Source organism: Pholcus phalangioides, unplaced genomic scaffold, assembly GCF_987345545.1.
Source record: "Pholcus phalangioides strain wild (caught in Gottingen) unplaced genomic scaffold, Ppha-v1.0 ptg000008l_1, whole genome shotgun sequence".
NCBI classification, from domain to species: domain Eukaryota; kingdom Metazoa; phylum Arthropoda; class Arachnida; order Araneae; family Pholcidae; genus Pholcus; species Pholcus phalangioides.
In genome coordinates, this window is record NW_028301601.1 from 40,049,327 (window position 1) to 40,069,798 (window position 20,472).

The following is a 20,472-nucleotide window of genomic DNA, read 5'->3' on the forward strand; positions in this document are numbered from 1 at the left end:
AAACCATTAGGTGCATTTTATAGAGAATCTCATTTCGAATAAGAAAAAGTCAACCGCAACCGCGTAACTCGTACCCGTGAGAAAAAAATCGCAAAAATCTGTTTCGAATGCCATGATTTTTCGGAGTCATTTTTCCAAGGGAGGGTACTGTGGATTTTCGAGAAAAAAAAATTTCAAGCTAAAAGGAAACCATTAGGTGCATTTTATAGAGAATCTGATTTCGAATAAGAAAAAGTCAACCGCAACCGCGTAACTCGTACCCGTGAGAAAAATAATCGCAAAAATCTGTTTCGAATGCCATGATTTTTCGGAGTCATTTTTCCAAGGGAGGGTACTGTGGATTTTCGAGAAAAAAAAATTTCAAGCTAAAAGGAAACCATTAGGTGCATTTTATAGAGAATCTGATTTCGAATAAGAAAAAGTCAACCGCAACCGCGTAACTCGTACCCGTGAGAAAAATAATCGCAAAAATCTGTTTCGAATGCCATGATTTTTCGGAGTCATTTTTCCAAGGGAGGGTACTGTGGATTTTCGAGAAAAAAAAATTTCAAGCTAAAAGGAAACCATTAGGTGCATTTTATAGAGAATCTCATTTCGAATAAGAAAAAGTCAACCGCAACCGCGTAACTCGTACCCGTGAGAAAAAAATCGCAAAAATCTGTTTCGAATGCCATGATTTTTCGGAGTCATTTTTCCAAGGGAGGGTACTGTGGATTTTCGAGAAAAAAAAATTTCAAGCTAAAAGGAAACCATTAGGTGCATTTTATAGAGAATCTGATTTCGAATAAGAAAAAGTCAACCGCAACCGCGTAACTCGTACCCGTGAGAAAAATAATCGCAAAAATCTGTTTCGAATGCCATGATTTTTCGGAGTCATTTTTCCAAGGGAGGGTACTGTGGATTTTCGAGAAAAAAAAATTTCAAGCTAAAAGGAAACCATTAGGTGCATTTTATAGAGAATCTGATTTCGAATAAGAAAAAGTCAACCGCAACCGCGTAACTCGTACCCGTGAGAAAAAAATCGCAAAAATCTGTTTCGAATGCCATGATTTTTCCGAGTCATTTTTCCAAGGGAGGGTACTGTGGATTTTCAAGAAAAAAAAATTTCAAGCTAAAAGGAAACCATTAGGTGCATTTTATAGAGAATCTCATTTCGAATAAGTAAAAGTCAACCGCAACCGCGTAACTCGTACCCGTGAGAAAAAAATCGCAAAAATCTGTTTCGAATGCCATGATTTTTCGGAGTCATTTTTCCAAGGGAGGGTACTGTGGATTTTCGAGAAAAAAAAATTTCAAGCTAAAAGGAAACCATTAGGTGCATTTTATAGAGAATCTCATTTCGAATAAGAAAAAGTCAACCGCAACCGCGTAACTCGTACCCGTGAGAAAAAAATCGCAAAAATCTGTTTCGAATGCCATGATTTTTCGGAGTCATTTTTCCAAGGGAGGGTACTGTGGATTTTCGAGAAAAAAAAATTTCAAGCTAAAAGGAAACCATTAGGTGCATTTTATAGAGAATCTGATTTCGAATAAGAAAAAGTCAACCGCAACCGCGTAACTCGTACCCGTGAGAAAAATAATCGCAAAAATCTGTTTCGAATGCCATGATTTTTCGGAGTCATTTTTCCAAGGGAGGGTACTGTGGATTTTCGAGAAAAAAAAATTTCAAGCTAAAAGGAAACCATTAGGTGCATTTTATAGAGAATCTGATTTCGAATAAGAAAAAGTCAATCGCAACCGCGTAACTCGTACCCGTGAGAAAAAAATCGCAAAAATCTGTTTCGAATGCCATGATTTTTCCGAGTCATTTTTCCAAGGGAGGGTACTGTGGATTTTCAAGAAAAAAAAATTTCAAGCTAAAAGGAAACCATTAGGTGCATTTTATAGAGAATCTGATTTCGAATAAGAAAAAGTCAACCGCAACCGCGTAACTCGTACCCGTGAGAAAAAAATCGCAAAAATCTGTTTCGAATGCCATGATTTTTCCTAGTCATTTTTCCAAGGGAGGGTACTGTGGATTTTCGAGAAAAAAAAATTTCAAGCTAAAAGGAAACCATTAGGTGCATTTTATAGAGAATCTGATTTCGAATAAGAAAAAGTCAACCGCAACCGCGTAACTCGTACCCGTGAGAAAAAAATCGCAAAAATCTGTTTCGAATGCCATGATTTTTCCGAGTCATTTTTCCAAGGGTACTGTGGATTTTCGAGAAAAGAAAATTTCAAGCTAAAAGGAAACCATTAGGTGCATTTATAGAGAATCTGATTTCGAATAAGAAAAAGTCAACCGCAACCGCGTAACTCGTACCCGTGAGAAAAAAATCGCAAAAATCTGTTTCGAATGCCATGATTTTTCGGAGTCATTTTTCCAAGGGAGGGTACTGTGGATTTTCGAGAAAAAAAAATTTCAAGCTAAAAGGAAACCATTAGGTGCATTTTATAGAGAATCTGATTTCGAATAAGAAAAAGTCAACCGCAACCGCGTAACTCGTACCCGTGAGAAAAAAATCGCAAAAATCTGTTTCGAATGCCATGATTTTTCCGAGTCATTTTTCCAAGGGAGGGTACTGTGGATTTTCAAGAAAAAAAAATTTCAAGCTAAAAGGAAACCATTAGGTGCATTTTACAGAGAATCTCATTTCGAATAAGAAAAAGTCAACCGCAACCGCGTAACTCGTAACCGTGAGAAAAAAATCGCAAAAATCTGTTTCGAATGCCATGATTTTTCGGAGTCATTTTTCCAAGGGAGGGTACTGTGGATTTTCGAGAAAAAAAAATTTCAAGCTAAAAGGAAACCATTAGGTGCATTTTATAGAGAATCTGATTTCGAATAAGAAAAAGTCAACCGCAACCGCGTAACTCGTACCCGTGAGAAAAAAATCGCAAAAATCTGTTTCGAATGCCATGATTTTTCCGAGTCATTTTTCCAAGGGAGGGTACTGTGGATTTTCGAGAAAAAAAAATTTCAAGCTAAAAGGAAACCATTAGGTGCATTTGATAGAGAATCTGATTTGGAATAAACAAAAGTCAACCGCAACCGCGTAACTCGTACCCGTGAGAAAAAAATCGCAAAAAATCTGTTTCGAATGCCATGATTTTTCGGAGTCATTTTTCCAAGGGAGGGTACTGTGGATTTTCGAGAAAAAAAAATTTCAAGCTAAAAGGAAACCATTAGGTGCATTTTATAGAGAATCTGATTTCGAATAAGAAAAAGTCAACCGCAACCGCGTAACTCGTACCCGTGAGAAAAAAATCGCAAAAATCTGTTTCGAATGCCATGATTTTTCGGAGTCATTTTTCCAAGGGAGGGTACTGTGGATTTTCGAGAAAAAAAAATTTCAAGGTAAAAGGAAACCATTAGGTGCATTTTATAGAGAATCTGATTTCGAATAAGAAAAAGTCAACCGCAACCGCGTAACTCGTACCCGTGAGAAAAAAATCGCAAAAATCTGTTTCGAATGCCATGATTTTTCCGAGTCATTTTTCCAAGGGTACTGTGGATGTTCGAGAAAAAAAAATTTCAAGCTAAAAGGAAACCATTAGGTGCATTTATAGAGAATCTGATTTCGAATAAGAAAAAGTCAACCGCAACCGCGTAACTCGTAACCGTGGGAAAAAAATCGCAAAAAATCTGTTTCGAATGGCATGATTTTTCGGAGTCATTTTTCCAAGGGAGGGTACTGTGGATTTTCGAGAAAAAAAAATTTCAAGCTAAAAGGAAACCATTAGGTGCATTTTATAGAGAATCTGATTTCGAATAAGAAAAAGTCAACCGCAACCGCGTAACTCGTACCCGTGAGAAAAAAATCGCAAAAATCTGTTTCGAATGCCATGATTTTTCCGAGTCATTTTTCCAAGGGTACTGTGGATTTTCGAGAAAAGAAAATTTCAAGCTAAAAGGAAACCATTAGGTGCATTTATAGAGAATCTGATTTCGAATAAGAAAAAGTCAACCGCAACCGCGTAACTCGTACCCGTGAGAAAAAAATCGCAAAAAATCTGTTTCGAATGCCATGATTTTTCGGAGTCAGTTTTCCAAGGGAGGGTACTGTGGATTTTCGAGAAAAAAAAATTTCGAGCTAAAAGGAAACCATTAGGTGCATTTTATAGAGAATCTGATTTCGAATAAGAAAAAGTCAACCGCAACCGCGTAACTCGTACCCGTGAGAAAAAAATCGCAAAAATCTGTTTCGAATGCCATGATTTTTCGGAGTCATTTTTCCAAGGGAGGGTACTGTGGATTTTCGAGAAAAAAAAATTTCAAGCTAAAAGGAAACCATTAGGTGCATTTTATAGAGAATCTGATTTCGAATAAGAAAAAGTCAACCGCAACCGCGTAACTCGTACCCGTGAGAAAAAAATCGCAAAAATCTGTTTCGAATGCCATGATTTTTCCGAGTCATTTTTCCAAGGGAGGGTACTGTGGATTTTCGAGAAAAAAAAATTTCAAGCTAAAAGGAAACCATTAGGTGCATTTTATAGAGAATCTCATTTCGAATAAGAAAAAGTCAACCGCAACCGCGTAACTCGTACCCGTGAGAAAAAAATCGCAAAAATCTGTTTCGAATGCCATGATTTTTCGGAGTCATTTTTCCAAGAGAGGGTACTGTGGATTTTCGAGAAAAAAAAATTTCAAGCTAAAAGGAAACCATTAGGTGCATTTTATAGAGAATCTGATTTCGAATAAGAAAAAGTCAACCGCAACCGCGTAACTCGTACCCGTGAGAAAAATAATCGCAAAAATCTGTTTCGAATGCCATGATTTTTCGGAGTCATTTTTCCAAGGGAGGGTACTGTGGATTTTCGAGAAAAAAAAATTTCAAGCTAAAAGGAAACCATTAGGTGCATTTTATAGAGAATCTGATTTCGAATAAGAAAAAGTCAACCGCAACCGCGTAACTCGTACCCGTGAGAAAAAAATCGCAAAAATCTGTTTCGAATGCCATGATTTTTCCGAGTCATTTTTCCAAGGGAGGGTACTGTGGATTTTCAAGAAAAAAAAATTTCAAGCTAAAAGGAAACCATTAGGTGCATTTTATAGAGAATCTCATTTCGAATAAGAAAAAGTCAACCGCAACCGCGTAACTCGTACCCGTGAGAAAAAAATCGCAAAAATCTGTTTCGAATGCCATGATTTTTCCGAGTCATTTTTCCAAGGGAGGGTACTGTGGATTTTCGAGAAAAAAAAATTTCAAGCTAAAAGGAAACCATTAGGTGCATTTTATAGAGAATCTCATTTCGAATAAGAAAAAGTCAACCGCAACCGCGTAACTCGTACCCGTGAGAAAAAAATCGCAAAAATCTGTTTCGAATGCCATGATTTTTCGGAGTCATTTTTCCTAGGGAGGGTACTGTGGATTTTCGAGAAAAAAAAATTTCAAGCTAAAAGGAAACCATTAGGTGCATTTTATAGAGAATCTGATTTCGAATAAGAAAAAGTCAACCGCAACCGCGTAACTCGTACCCGTGAGAAAAAAATCGCAAAAAATCTGTTTCGAATGCCATGATTTTTCCGAGTCATTTTTCCAAGGGAGGGTACTGTGGATTTTCAAGAAAAAAAAATTTCAAGCTAAAAGGAAACCATTAGGTGCATTTTACAGAGAATCTCATTTCGAATAAGAAAAAGTCAACCGCAACCGCGTAACTCGTAACCGTGAGAAAAAAATCGCAAAAATCTGTTTCGAATGCCATGATTTTTCGGAGTCATTTTTCCAAGGGAGGGTACTGTGGATTTTCGAGAAAAAAAAATTTCAAGCAAAAAGGAAACCATTAGGTGCATTTTATAGAGAATCTGATTTCGAATAAGAAAAAGTCAACCGCAACCGCGTAACTCGTACCCGTGAGAAAAAAATCGCAAAAATCTGTTTCGAATGCCATGATTTTTCCGAGTCATTTTTCCAAGGGAGGGTACTGTGGATTTTCGAGAAAAAAAAATTTCAAGCTAAAAGGAAACCATTAGGTGCATTTGATAGAGAATCTGATTTGGAATAAACAAAAGTCAACCGCAACCGCGTAACTCGTACCCGTGAGAAAAAAATCGCAAAAAATCTGTTTCGAATGCCATGATTTTTCGGAGTCATTTTTCCAAGGGAGGGTACTGTGGATTTTCGAGAAAAAAAAATTTCAAGCTAAAAGGAAACCATTAGGTGCATTTTATAGAGAATCTGATTTCGAATAAGAAAAAGTCAACCGCAACCGCGTAACTCGTACCCGTGAGAAAAAAATCGCAAAAATCTGTTTCGAATGCCATGATTTTTCGGAGTCATTTTTCCAAGGGAGGGTACTGTGGATTTTCGAGAAAAAAAAATTTCAAGATAAAAGGAAACCATTAGGTGCATTTTATAGAGAATCTGATTTCGAATAAGAAAAAGTCAACCGCAACCGCGTAACTCGTACCCGTGAGAAAAAAATCGCAAAAATCTGTTTCGAATGCCATGATTTTTCCGAGTCATTTTTCCAAGGGTACTGTGGATGTTCGAGAAAAAAAAATTTCAAGCTAAAAGGAAACCATTAGGTGCATTTATAGAGAATCTGATTTCGAATAAGAAAAAGTCAACCGCAACCGCGTAACTCGTACCCGTGGGAAAAAAATCGCAAAAAATCTGTTTCGAATGGCATGATTTTTCGGAGTCATTTTTCCAAAGGAGGGTACTGTGGATTTTCGAGAAAAAAAAATTTCAAGCTAAAAGGAAACCATTAGGTGCATTTTATAGAGAATCTGATTTCGAATAAGAAAAAGTCAACCGCAACCGCGTAACTCGTACCCGTGAGAAAAAAATCGCAAAAATCTGTTTCGAATGCCATGATTTTTCCGAGTCATTTTTCCAAGGGAGGGTACTGTGGATTTTGGAGAAAAAAAAATTTCAAGCTAAAAGGAAACCATTAGGTGCATTTTATAGAGAATCTGATTTCGAATAAGAAAAAGTCAACCGCAACCGCGTAACTCGTACCCGTGAGAAAAAAATCGCAAAAATCTGTTTCGAATGCCATGATTTTTCCGAGTCATTTTTCCAAGGGTACTGTGGATTTTCGAGAAAAGAAAATTTCAAGCTAAAAGGAAACCATTAGGTGCATTTATAGAGAATCTGATTTCGAATAAGAAAAAGTCAACCGCAACCGCGTAACTCGTACCCGTGAGAAAAAAATCGCAAAAAATCTGTTTCGAATGCCATGATTTTTCGGAGTCAGTTTTCCAAGGGAGGGTACTGTGGATTTTCGAGAAAAAAAAATTTCGAGCTAAAAGGAAACCATTAGGTGCATTTTATAGAGAATCTGATTTCGAATAAGAAAAAGTCAACCGCAACCGCGTAACTCGTACCCGTGAGAAAAAAATCGCAAAAATCTGTTTCGAATGCCATGATTTTTCGGAGTCATTTTTCCAAGGGAGGGTACTGTGGATTTTCGAGAAAAAAAATTTCAATCTAAAAGGAAACCATTAGGTGCATTTGATAGAGAATCTGATTTGGAATAAACAAAAGTCAACCGCAACCGCGTAACTCGTACCCGTGAGAAAAAAATCGCAAAAATCTGTTTCGAATGCCATGATTTTTCGGAGTCATTTTTCCAAGGGAGGGTACTGTGGATTTTCGAGAAAAAAAAATTTCAAGCTAAAAGGAAACCATTAGGTGCATTTTATAGAGAATCTGATTTCGAATAAGAAAAAGTCAACCGCAACCGCGTAACTCGTACCCGTGAGAAAAAAATCGCAAAAATCTGTTTCGAATGCCATGATTTTTCCGAGTCATTTTTCCAAGGGAGGGTACTGTGGATTTTCGAGAAAAAAAAATTTCAAGCTAAAAGGAAACCATTAGGTGCATTTTATAGAGAATCTCATTTCGAATAAGAAAAAGTCAACCGCAACCGCGTAACTCGTACCCGTGAGAAAAAAATCGCAAAAATCTGTTTCGAATGCCATGATTTTTCGGAGTCATTTTTCCAAGAGAGGGTACTGTGGATTTTCGAGAAAAAAAAATTTCAAGCTAAAAGGAAACCATTAGGTGCATTTTATAGAGAATCTGATTTCGAATAAGAAAAAGTCAACCGCAACCGCGTAACTCGTACCCGTGAGAAAAAAATCGCAAAAATCTGTTTCGAATGCCATGATTTTTCCGAGTCATTTTTCCAAGGGAGGGTACTGTGGATTTTCAAGAAAAAAAAATTTCAAGCTAAAAGGAAACCATTAGGTGCATTTTATAGAGAATCTCATTTCGAATAAGAAAAAGTCAACCGCAACCGCGTAACTCGTACCCGTGAGAAAAAAATCGCAAAAATCTGTTTCGAATGCCATGATTTTTCCGAGTCATTTTTCCAAGGGAGGGTACTGTGGATTTTCGAGAAAAAAAAATTTCAAGCTAAAAGGAAACCATTAGGTGCATTTTATAGAGAATCTCATTTCGAATAAGAAAAAGTCAACCGCAACCGCGTAACTCGTACCCGTGAGAAAAAAATCGCAAAAATCTGTTTCGAATGCCATGATTTTTCGGAGTCATTTTTCCAAGAGAGGGTACTGTGGATTTTCGAGAAAAAAAAATTTCAAGCTAAAAGGAAACCATTAGGTGCATTTTATAGAGAATCTGATTTCGAATAAGAAAAAGTCAACCGCAACCGCGTAACTCGTACCCGTGAGAAAAAAATCGCAAAAATCTGTTTCGAATGCCATGATTTTTCCGAGTCATTTTTCCAAGGGAGGGTACTGTGGATTTTCAAGAAAAAAAAATTTCAAGCTAAAAGGAAACCATTAGGTGCATTTTATAGAGAATCTCATTTCGAATAAGAAAAAGTCAACCGCAACCGCGTAACTCGTACCCGTGAGAAAAAAATCGCAAAAATCTGTTTCGAATGCCATGATTTTTCCGAGTCATTTTTCCAAGGGAGGGTACTGTGGATTTTCGAGAAAAAAAAATTTCAAGCTAAAAGGAAACCATTAGGTGCATTTTATAGAGAATCTCATTTCGAATAAGAAAAAGTCAACCGCAACCGCGTAACTCGTACCCGTGAGAAAAAAATCGCAAAAATCTGTTTCGAATGCCATGATTTTTCGGAGTCATTTTTCCAAGGGAGGGTACTGTGGATTTTCGAGAAAAAAAAATTTCAAGCTAAAAGGAAACCATTAGGTGCATTTTATAGAGAATCTGATTTCGAATAAGAAAAAGTCAACCGCAACCGCGTAACTCGTACCCGTGAGAAAAATAATCGCAAAAATCTGTTTCGAATGCCATGATTTTTCGGAGTCATTTTTCCAAGGGAGGGTACTGTGGATTTTCGAGAAAAAAAATTTCAATCTAAAAGGAAACCATTAGGTGCATTTGATAGAGAATCTGATTTGGAATAAAGAAAAGTCAACCGCAACCGCGTAACTCGTACCCGTGAGAAAAAAATCGCAAAAAATCTGTTTCGAATGCCATGATTTTTCGGAGTCATTTTTCCAAGGGAGGGTACTGTGGATTTTCGAGAAAAAAAAATTTCAAGCAAAAAGGAAACCATTAGGTGCATTTTATAGAGAATCTGATTTCGAATAAGAAAAAGTCAACCGCAACCGCGTAACTCGTACCCGTGAGAAAAAAATCGCAAAAATCTGTTTCGAATGCCATGATTTTTCCGAGTCATTTTTCCAAGGGAGGGTACTGTGGATTTTCGAGAAAAAAAAATTTCAAGCTAAAAGGAAACCATTAGGTGCATTTTATAGAGAATCTCATTTCGAATAAGAAAAAGTCAACCGCAACCGCGTAACTCGTACCCGTGAGAAAAAAATCGCAAAAATCTGTTTCGAATGCCATGATTTTTCGGAGTCATTTTTCCAAGAGAGGGTACTGTGGATTTTCGAGAAAAAAAAATTTCAAGCTAAAAGGAAACCATTAGGTGCATTTTATAGAGAATCTGATTTCGAATAAGAAAAAGTCAACCGCAACCGCGTAACTCGTACCCGTGAGAAAAAAATCGCAAAAATCTGTTTCGAATGCCATGATTTTTCCGAGTCATTTTTCCAAGGGAGGGTACGGTGGATTTTCAAGAAAAAAAAATTTCAAGCTAAAAGGAAACCATTAGGTGCATTTTATAGAGAATCTCATTTCGAATAAGAAAAAGTCAACCGCAACCGCGTAACTCGTACCCGTGAGAAAAAAATCGCAAAAATCTGTTTCGAATGCCATGATTTTTCCGAGTCATTTTTCCAAGGGTACTGTGGATTTTCGAGAAAAGAAAATTTCAAGCTAAAAGGAAACCATTAGGTGCATTTATAGAGAATCTGATTTCGAATAAGAAAAAGTCAACCGCAACCGCGTAACTCGTACCCGTGAGAAAAAAATCGCAAAAAATCTGTTTCGAATGCCATGATTTTTCGGAGTCAGTTTTCCAAGGGAGGGTACTGTGGATTTTCGAGAAAAAAAATTTCAATCTAAAAGGAAACCATTAGGTGCATTTGATAGAGAATCTGATTTGGAATAAACAAAAGTCAACCGCAACCGCGTAACTCGTACCCGTGAGAAAAAAATCGCAAAAAATCTGTTTCGAATGCCATGATTTTTCGGAGTCATTTTTCCAAGGGAGGGTACTGTGGATTTTCGAGAAAAAAAAATTTCAAGCTAAAAGGAAACCATTAGGTGCATTTTATAGAGAATCTGATTTCGAATAAGAAAAAGTCAACCGCAACCGCGTAACTCGTACCCGTGAGAAAAAAATCGCAAAAATCTGTTTCGAATGCCATGATTTTTCCGAGTCATTTTTCCAAGGGAGGGTACTGTGGATTTTCGAGAAAAAAAAATTTCAAGCTAAAAGGAAACCATTAGGTGCATTTTATAGAGAATCTCATTTCGAATAAGAAAAAGTCAACCGCAACCGCGTAACTCGTACCCGTGAGAAAAAAATCGCAAAAATCTGTTTCGAATGCCATGATTTTTCGGAGTCATTTTTCCAAGAGAGGGTACTGTGGATTTTCGAGAAAAAAAAATTTCAAGCTAAAAGGAAACCATTAGGTGCATTTTATAGAGAATCTGATTTCGAATAAGAAAAAGTCAACCGCAACCGCGTAACTCGTACCCGTGAGAAAAAAATCGCAAAAATTTGTTTCGAATGCCATGATTTTTCCGAGTCATTTTTCCAAGGGAGGGTACTGTGGATTTTCAAGAAAAAAAAATTTCAAGCTAAAAGGAAACCATTAGGTGCATTTTATAGAGAATCTCATTTCGAATAAGAAAAAGTCAACCGCAACCGCGTAACTCGTACCCGTGAGAAAAAAATCGCAAAAATCTGTTTCGAATGCCATGATTTTTCCGAGTCATTTTTCCAAGGGTACTGTGGATTTTCGAGAAAAGAAAATTTCAAGCTAAAAGGAAACCATTAGGTGCATTTATAGAGAATCTGATTTCGAATAAGAAAAAGTCAACCGCAACCGCGTAACTCGTACCCGTGAGAAAAAAATCGCAAAAAATCTGTTTCGAATGCCATGATTTTTCGGAGTCAGTTTTCCAAGGGAGGGTACTGTGGATTTTCGAGAAAAAAAAATTTCGAGCTAAAAGGAAACCATTAGGTGCATTTTATAGAGAATCTGATTTCGAATAAGAAAAAGTCAACCGCAACCGCGTAACTCGTACCCGTGAGAAAAAAATCGCAAAAATCTGTTTCGAATGCCATGATTTTTCGGAGTCATTTTTCCAAGGGAGGGTACTGTGGATTTTCGAGAAAAAAAATTTCAATCTAAAAGGAAACCATTAGGTGCATTTGATAGAGAATCTGATTTGGAATAAACAAAAGTCAACCGCAACCGCGTAACTCGTACCCGTGAGAAAAAAATCGCAAAAAATCTGTTTCGAATGCCATGATTTTTCGGAGTCATTTTTCCAAGGGAGGGTACTGTGGATTTTCGAGAAAAAAAAATTTCAAGCTAAAAGGAAACCATTAGGTGCATTTTATAGAGAATCTGATTTCGAATAAGAAAAAGTCAACCGCAACCGCGTAACTCGTACCCGTGAGAAAAAAATCGCAAAAATCTGTTTCGAATGCCATGATTTTTCCGAGTCATTTTTCCAACGGAGGGTACTGTGGATTTTCGAGAAAAAAAAATTTCAAGCTAAAAGGAAACCATTAGGTGCATTTTATAGAGAATCTCATTTCGAATAAGAAAAAGTCAACCGCAACCGCGTAACTCGTACCCGTGAGAAAAAAATCGCAAAAATCTGTTTCGAATGCCATGATTTTTCGGAGTCATTTTTCCAAGAGAGGGTACTGTGGATTTTCGAGAAAAAAAAATTTCAAGCTAAAAGGAAACCATTAGGTGCATTTTATAGAGAATCTGATTTCGAATAAGAAAAAGTCAACCGCAACCGCGTAACTCGTACCCGTGAGAAAAAAATCGCAAAAATTTGTTTCGAATGCCATGATTTTTCCGAGTCATTTTTCCAAGGGAGGGTACTGTGGATTTTCAAGAAAAAAAAATTTCAAGCTAAAAGGAAACCATTAGGTGCATTTTATAGAGAATCTCATTTCGAATAAGAAAAAGTCAACCGCAACCGCGTAACTCGTACCCGTGAGAAAAAAATCGCAAAAATCTGTTTCGAATGCCATGATTTTTCGGAGTCATTTTTCCAAGAGAGGGTACTGTGGATTTTCGAGAAAAAAAAATTTCAAGCTAAAAGGAAACCATTAGGTGCATTTTATAGAGAATCTGATTTCGAATAAGAAAAAGTCAACCGCAACCGCGTAACTCGTACCCGTGAGAAAAAAATCGCAAAAATCTGTTTCGAATGCCATGATTTTTCCGAGTCATTTTTCCAAGGGAGGGTACTGTGGATTTTCAAGAAAAAAAAATTTCAAGCTAAAAGGAAACCATTAGGTGCATTTTATAGAGAATCTCATTTCGAATAAGAAAAAGTCAACCGCAACCGCGTAACTCGTACCCGTGAGAAAAAAATCGCAAAAATCTGTTTCGAATGCCATGATTTTTCCGAGTCATTTTTCCAAGGGAGGGTACTGTGGATTTTCGAGAAAAAAAAATTTCAAGCTAAAAGGAAACCATTAGGTGCATTTTATAGAGAATCTCATTTCGAATAAGAAAAAGTCAACCGCAACCGCGTAACTCGTACCCGTGAGAAAAAAATCGCAAAAATCTGTTTCGAATGCCATGATTTTTCGGAGTCATTTTTCCAAGGGAGGGTACTGTGGATTTTCGAGAAAAAAAAATTTCAAGCTAAAAGGAAACCATTAGGTGCATTTTATAGAGAATCTGATTTCGAATAAGAAAAAGTCAACCGCAACCGCGTAACTCGTACCCGTGAGAAAAATAATCGCAAAAATCTGTTTCGAATGCCATGATTTTTCGGAGTCATTTTTCCAAGGGAGGGTACTGTGGATTTTCGAGAAAAAAAATTTCAATCTAAAAGGAAACCATTAGGTGCATTTGATAGAGAATCTGATTTGGAATAAAGAAAAGTCAACCGCAACCGCGTAACTCGTACCCGTGAGAAAAAAATCGCAAAAAATCTGTTTCGAATGCCATGATTTTTCGGAGTCATTTTTCCAAGGGAGGGTACTGTGGATTTTCGAGAAAAAAAAATTTCAAGCAAAAAGGAAACCATTAGGTGCATTTTATAGAGAATCTGATTTCGAATAAGAAAAAGTCAACCGCAACCGCGTAACTCGTACCCGTGAGAAAAAAATCGCAAAAATCTGTTTCGAATGCCATGATTTTTCCGAGTCATTTTTCCAAGGGAGGGTACTGTGGATTTTCGAGAAAAAAAAATTTCAAGCTAAAAGGAAACCATTAGGTGCATTTTATAGAGAATCTCATTTCGAATAAGAAAAAGTCAACCGCAACCGCGTAACTCGTACCCGTGAGAAAAAAATCGCAAAAATCTGTTTCGAATGCCATGATTTTTCGGAGTCATTTTTCCAAGAGAGGGTACTGTGGATTTTCGAGAAAAAAAAATTTCAAGCTAAAAGGAAACCATTAGGTGCATTTTATAGAGAATCTGATTTCGAATAAGAAAAAGTCAACCGCAACCGCGTAACTCGTACCCGTGAGAAAAAAATCGCAAAAATCTGTTTCGAATGCCATGATTTTTCCGAGTCATTTTTCCAAGGGAGGGTACTGTGGATTTTCAAGAAAAAAAAATTTCAAGCTAAAAGGAAACCATTAGGTGCATTTTATAGAGAATCTCATTTCGAATAAGAAAAAGTCAACCGCAACCGCGTAACTCGTACCCGTGAGAAAAAAATCGCAAAAATCTGTTTCGAATGCCATGATTTTTCCGAGTCATTTTTCCAAGGGTACTGTGGATTTTCGAGAAAAGAAAATTTCAAGCTAAAAGGAAACCATTAGGTGCATTTATAGAGAATCTGATTTCGAATAAGAAAAAGTCAACCGCAACCGCGTAACTCGTACCCGTGAGAAAAAAATCGCAAAAAATCTGTTTCGAATGCCATGATTTTTCGGAGTCAGTTTTCCAAGGGAGGGTACTGTGGATTTTCGAGAAAAAAAAATTTCGAGCTAAAAGGAAACCATTAGGTGCATTTTATAGAGAATCTGATTTCGAATAAGAAAAAGTCAACCGCAACCGCGTAACTCGTACCCGTGAGAAAAAAATCGCAAAAATCTGTTTCGAATGCCATGATTTTTCGGAGTCATTTTTCCAAGGGAGGGTACTGTGGATTTTCGAGAAAAAAAATTTCAATCTAAAAGGAAACCATTAGGTGCATTTGATAGAGAATCTGATTTGGAATAAACAAAAGTCAACCGCAACCGCGTAACTCGTACCCGTGAGAAAAAAATCGCAAAAAATCTGTTTCGAATGCCATGATTTTTCGGAGTCATTTTTCCAAGGGAGGGTACTGTGGATTTTCGAGAAAAAAAAATTTCAAGCTAAAAGGAAACCATTAGGTGCATTTTATAGAGAATCTGATTTCGAATAAGAAAAAGTCAACCGCAACCGCGTAACTCGTACCCGTGAGAAAAAAATCGCAAAAATCTGTTTCGAATGCCATGATTTTTCCGAGTCATTTTTCCAAGGGAGGGTACTGTGGATTTTCGAGAAAAAAAAATTTCAAGCTAAAAGGAAACCATTAGGTGCATTTTATAGAGAATCTCATTTCGAATAAGAAAAAGTCAACCGCAACCGCGTAACTCGTACCCGTGAGAAAAAAATCGCAAAAATCTGTTTCGAATGCCATGATTTTTCGGAGTCATTTTTCCAAGAGAGGGTACTGTGGATTTTCGAGAAAAAAAAATTTCAAGCTAAAAGGAAACCATTAGGTGCATTTTATAGAGAATCTGATTTCGAATAAGAAAAAGTCAACCGCAACCGCGTAACTCGTACCCGTGAGAAAAAAATCGCAAAAATCTGTTTCGAATGCCATGATTTTTCCGAGTCATTTTTCCAAGGGAGGGTACTGTGGATTTTCAAGAAAAAAAAATTTCAAGCTAAAAGGAAACCATTAGGTGCATTTTATAGAGAATCTCATTTCGAATAAGAAAAAGTCAACCGCAACCGCGTAACTCGTACCCGTGAGAAAAAAATCGCAAAAATCTGTTTCGAATGCCATGATTTTTCCGAGTCATTTTTCCAAGGGAGGGTACTGTGGATTTTCGAGAAAAAAAAATTTCAAGCTAAAAGGAAACCATTAGGTGCATTTTATAGAGAATCTCATTTCGAATAAGAAAAAGTCAACCGCAACCGCGTAACTCGTACCCGTGAGAAAAAAATCGCAAAAATCTGTTTCGAATGCCATGATTTTTCGGAGTCATTTTTCCAAGGGAGGGTACTGTGGATTTTCGAGAAAAAAAAATTTCAAGCTAAAAGGAAACCATTAGGTGCATTTTATAGAGAATCTGATTTCGAATAAGAAAAAGTCAACCGCAACCGCGTAACTCGTACCCGTGAGAAAAATAATCGCAAAAATCTGTTTCGAATGCCATGATTTTTCGGAGTCATTTTTCCAAGGGAGGGTACTGTGGATTTTCGAGAGAAAAAAATTTCAAGCTAAAAGGAAACCATTAGGTGCATTTTATAGAGAATCTGATTTCGAATAAGAAAAAGTCAACCGCAACCGCGTAACTCGTACCCGTGAGAAAAAAATCGCAAAAATCTGTTTCGAATGCCATGATTTTTCCGAGTCATTTTTCCAAGGGAGGGTACTGTGGATTTTCAAGAAAAAAAAATTTCAAGCTAAAAGGAAACCATTAGGTGCATTTTATAGAGAATCTCATTTCGAATAAGAAAAAGTCAACCGCAACCGCGTAACTCGTACCCGTGAGAAAAAAATCGCAAAAATCTGTTTCGAATGCCATGATTTTTCCGAGTCATTTTTCCAAGGGAGGGTACTGTGGATTTTCGAGAAAAAAAAATTTCAAGCTAAAAGGAAACCATTAGGTGCATTTTATAGAGAATCTCATTTCGAATAAGAAAAAGTCAACCGCAACCGCGTAACTCGTACCCGTGAGAAAAAAATCGCAAAAATCTGTTTCGAATGCCATGATTTTTCGGAGTCATTTTTCCAAGGGAGGGTACTGTGGATTTTCGAGAAAAAAAAATTTCAAGCTAAAAGGAAACCATTAGGTGCATTTTATAGAGAATCTGATTTCGAATAAGAAAAAGTCAACCGCAACCGCGTAACTCGTACCCGTGAGAAAAATAATCGCAAAAATCTGTTTCGAATGCCATGATTTTTCGGAGTCATTTTTCCAAGGGAGGGTACTGTGGATTTTCGAGAAAAAAAAATTTCAAGCTAAAAGGAAACCATTAGGTGCATTTTATAGAGAATCTGATTTCGAATAAGAAAAAGTCAACCGCAACCGCGTAACTCGTACCCGTGAGAAAAAAATCGCAAAAATCTGTTTCGAATGCCATGATTTTTCCGAGTCATTTTTCCAAGGGAGGGTACTGTGGATTTTCAAGAAAAAAAAATTTCAAGCTAAAAGGAAACCATTAGGTGCATTTTATAGAGAATCTGATTTCGAATAAGAAAAAGTCAACCGCAACCGCGTAACTCGTACCCGTGAGAAAAAAATCGCAAAAATCTGTTTCGAATGCCATGATTTTTCCGAGTCATTTTTCCAAGGGAGGGTACTGTGGATTTTCGAGAAAAAAAAATTTCAAGCTAAAAGGAAACCATTAGGTGCATTTTATAGAGAATCTGATTTCGAATAAGAAAAAGTCAACCGCAACCGCGTAACTCGTACCCGTGAGAAAAAAATCGCAAAAATCTGTTTCGAATGCCATGATTTTTCCGAGTCATTTTTCCAAGGGTACTGTGGATTTTCGAGAAAAGAAAATTTCAAGCTAAAAGGAAACCATTAGGTGCATTTATAGAGAATCTGATTTCGAATAAGAAAAAGTCAACCGCAACCGCGTAACTCGTACCCGTGAGAAAAAAATCGCAAAAATCTGTTTCGAATGCCATGATTTTTCGGAGTCATTTTTCCAAGGGAGGGTACTGTGGATTTTCGAGAAAAAAAAAATTCAAGCTAAAAGGAAACCATTAGGTGCATTTTATAGAGAATCTGATTTCGAATAAGAAAAAGTCAACCGCAACCGCGTAACTCGTACCCGTGAGAAAAAAATCGCAAAAATCTGTTTCGAATGCCATGATTTTTCCGAGTCATTTTTCCAAGGGAGGGTACTGTGGATTTTCGAGAAAAAAAATTTCAATCTAAAAGGAAACCATTAGGTGCATTTGATAGAGAATCTGATTTGGAATAAACAAAAGTCAACCGCAACCGCGTAACTCGTACCCGTGAGAAAAAAATCGCAAAAAATCTGTTTCGAATGCCATGATTTTTCGGAGTCATTTTTCCAAGGGAGGGTACTGTGGATTTTCGAGAAAAAAAAATTTCAAGCTAAAAGGAAACCATTAGGTGCATTTTATAGAGAATCTGATTTCGAATAAGAAAAAGTCAACCGCAACCGCGTAACTCGTACCCGTGAGAAAAAAATCGCAAAAATCTGTTTCGAATGCCATGATTTTTCCGAGTCATTTTTCCAAGGGAGGGTACTGTGGATTTTCGAGAAAAAAAAATTTCAAGCTAAAAGGAAACCATTAGGTGCATTTTATAGAGAATCTCATTTCGAATAAGAAAAAGTCAACCGCAACCGCGTAACTCGTACCCGTGAGAAAAAAATCGCAAAAATCTGTTTCGAATGCCATGATTTTTCGGAGTCATTTTTCCAAGAGAGGGTACTGTGGATTTTCGAGAAAAAAAAATTTCAAGCTAAAAGGAAACCATTAGGTGCATTTTATAGAGAATCTGATTTCGAATAAGAAAAAGTCAACCGCAACCGCGTAACTCGTACCCGTGAGAAAAAAATCGCAAAAATCTGTTTCGAATGCCATGATTTTTCCGAGTCATTTTTCCAAGGGAGGGTACTGTGGATTTTCAAGAAAAAAAAATTTCAAGCTAAAAGGAAACCATTAGGTGCATTTTATAGAGAATCTCATTTCGAATAAGAAAAAGTCAACCGCAACCGCGTAACTCGTACCCGTGAGAAAAAAATCGCAAAAATCTGTTTCGAATGCCATGATTTTTCCGAGTCATTTTTCCAAGGGAGGGTACTGTGGATTTTCGAGAAAAAAAAATTTCAAGCTAAAAGGAAACCATTAGGTGCATTTTATAGAGAATCTCATTTCGAATAAGAAAAAGTCAACCGCAACCGCGTAACTCGTACCCGTGAGAAAAAAATCGCAAAAATCTGTTTCGAATGCCATGATTTTTCGGAGTCATTTTTCCAAGGGAGGGTACTGTGGATTTTCGAGAAAAAAAAATTTCAAGCTAAAAGGAAACCATTAGGTGCATTTTATAGAGAATCTGATTTCGAATAAGAAAAAGTCAACCGCAACCGCGTAACTCGTACCCGTGAGAAAAATAATCGCAAAAATCTGTTTCGAATGCCATGATTTTTCGGAGTCATTTTTCCAAGGGAGGGTACTGTGGATTTTCGAGAGAAAAAAATTTCAAGCTAAAAGGAAACCATTAGGTGCATTTTATAGAGAATCTGATTTCGAATAAGAAAAAGTCAACCGCAACCGCGTAACTCGTACCCGTGAGAAAAAAATCGCAAAAATCTGTTTCGAATGCCATGATTTTTCCGAGTCATTTTTCCAAGGGAGGGTACTGTGGATTTTCAAGAAAAAAAAATTTCAAGCTAAAAGGAAACCATTAGGTGCATTTTATAGAGAATCTCATTTCGAATAAGAAAAAGTCAACCGCAACCGCGTAACTCGTACCCGTGAGAAAAAAATCGCAAAAATCTGTTTCGAATGCCATGATTTTTCCGAGTCATTTTTCCAAGGGAGGGTACTGTGGATTTTCGAGAAAAAAAAATTTCAAGCTAAAAGGAAACCATTAGGTGCATTTTATAGAGAATCTCATTTCGAATAAGAAAAAGTCAACCGCAACCGCGTAACTCGTACCCGTGAGAAAAAAATCGCAAAAATCTGTTTCGAATGCCATGATTTTTCGGAGTCATTTTTCCAAGGGAGGGTACTGTGGATTTTCGAGAAAAAAAAATTTCAAGCTAAAAGGAAACCATTAGGTGCATTTTATAGAGAATCTGATTTCGAATAAGAAAAAGTCAACCGCAACCGCGTAACTCGTACCCGTGAGAAAAATAATCGCAAAAATCTGTTTCGAATGCCATGATTTTTCGGAGTCATTTTTCCAAGGGAGGGTACTGTGGATTTTCGAGAAAAAAAAATTTCAAGCTAAAAGGAAACCATTAGGTGCATTTTATAGAGAATCTGATTTCGAATAAGAAAAAGTCAACCGCAACCGCGTAACTCGTACCCGTGAGAAAAAAATCGCAAAAATCTGTTTCGAATGCCATGATTTTTCCGAGTCATTTTTCCAAGGGAGGGTACTGTGGATTTTCAAGAAAAAAAAATTTCAAGCTAAAAGGAAACCATTAGGTGCATTTTATAGAGAATCTGATTTCGAATAAGAAAAAGTCAACCGCAACCGCGTAACTCGTACCCGTGAGAAAAAAATCGCAAAAATCTGTTTCGAATGCCATGATTTTTCCGAGTCATTTTTCCAAGGGAGGGTACTGTGGATTTTCGAGAAAAAAAAATTTCAAGCTAAAAGGAAACCATTAGGTGCATTTTATAGAGAATCTGATTTCGAATAAGAAAAAGTCAACCGCAACCGCGTAACTCGTACCCGTGAGAAAAAAATCGCAAAAATCTGTTTCGAATGCCATGATTTTTCCGAGTCATTTTTCCAAGGGTACTGTGGATTTTCGAGAAAAGAAAATTTCAAGCTAAAAGGAAACCATTAGGTGCATTTATAGAGAATCTGATTTCGAATAAGAAAAAGTCAACCGCAACCGCGTAACTCGTACCCGTGAGAAAAAAATCGCAAAAATCTGTTTCGAATGCCATGATTTTTCGGAGTCATTTTTCCAAGGGAGGGTACTGTGGATTTTCGAGAAAAAAAAAATTCAAGCTAAAAGGAAACCATTAGGTGCATTTTATAGAGAATCTGATTTCGAATAA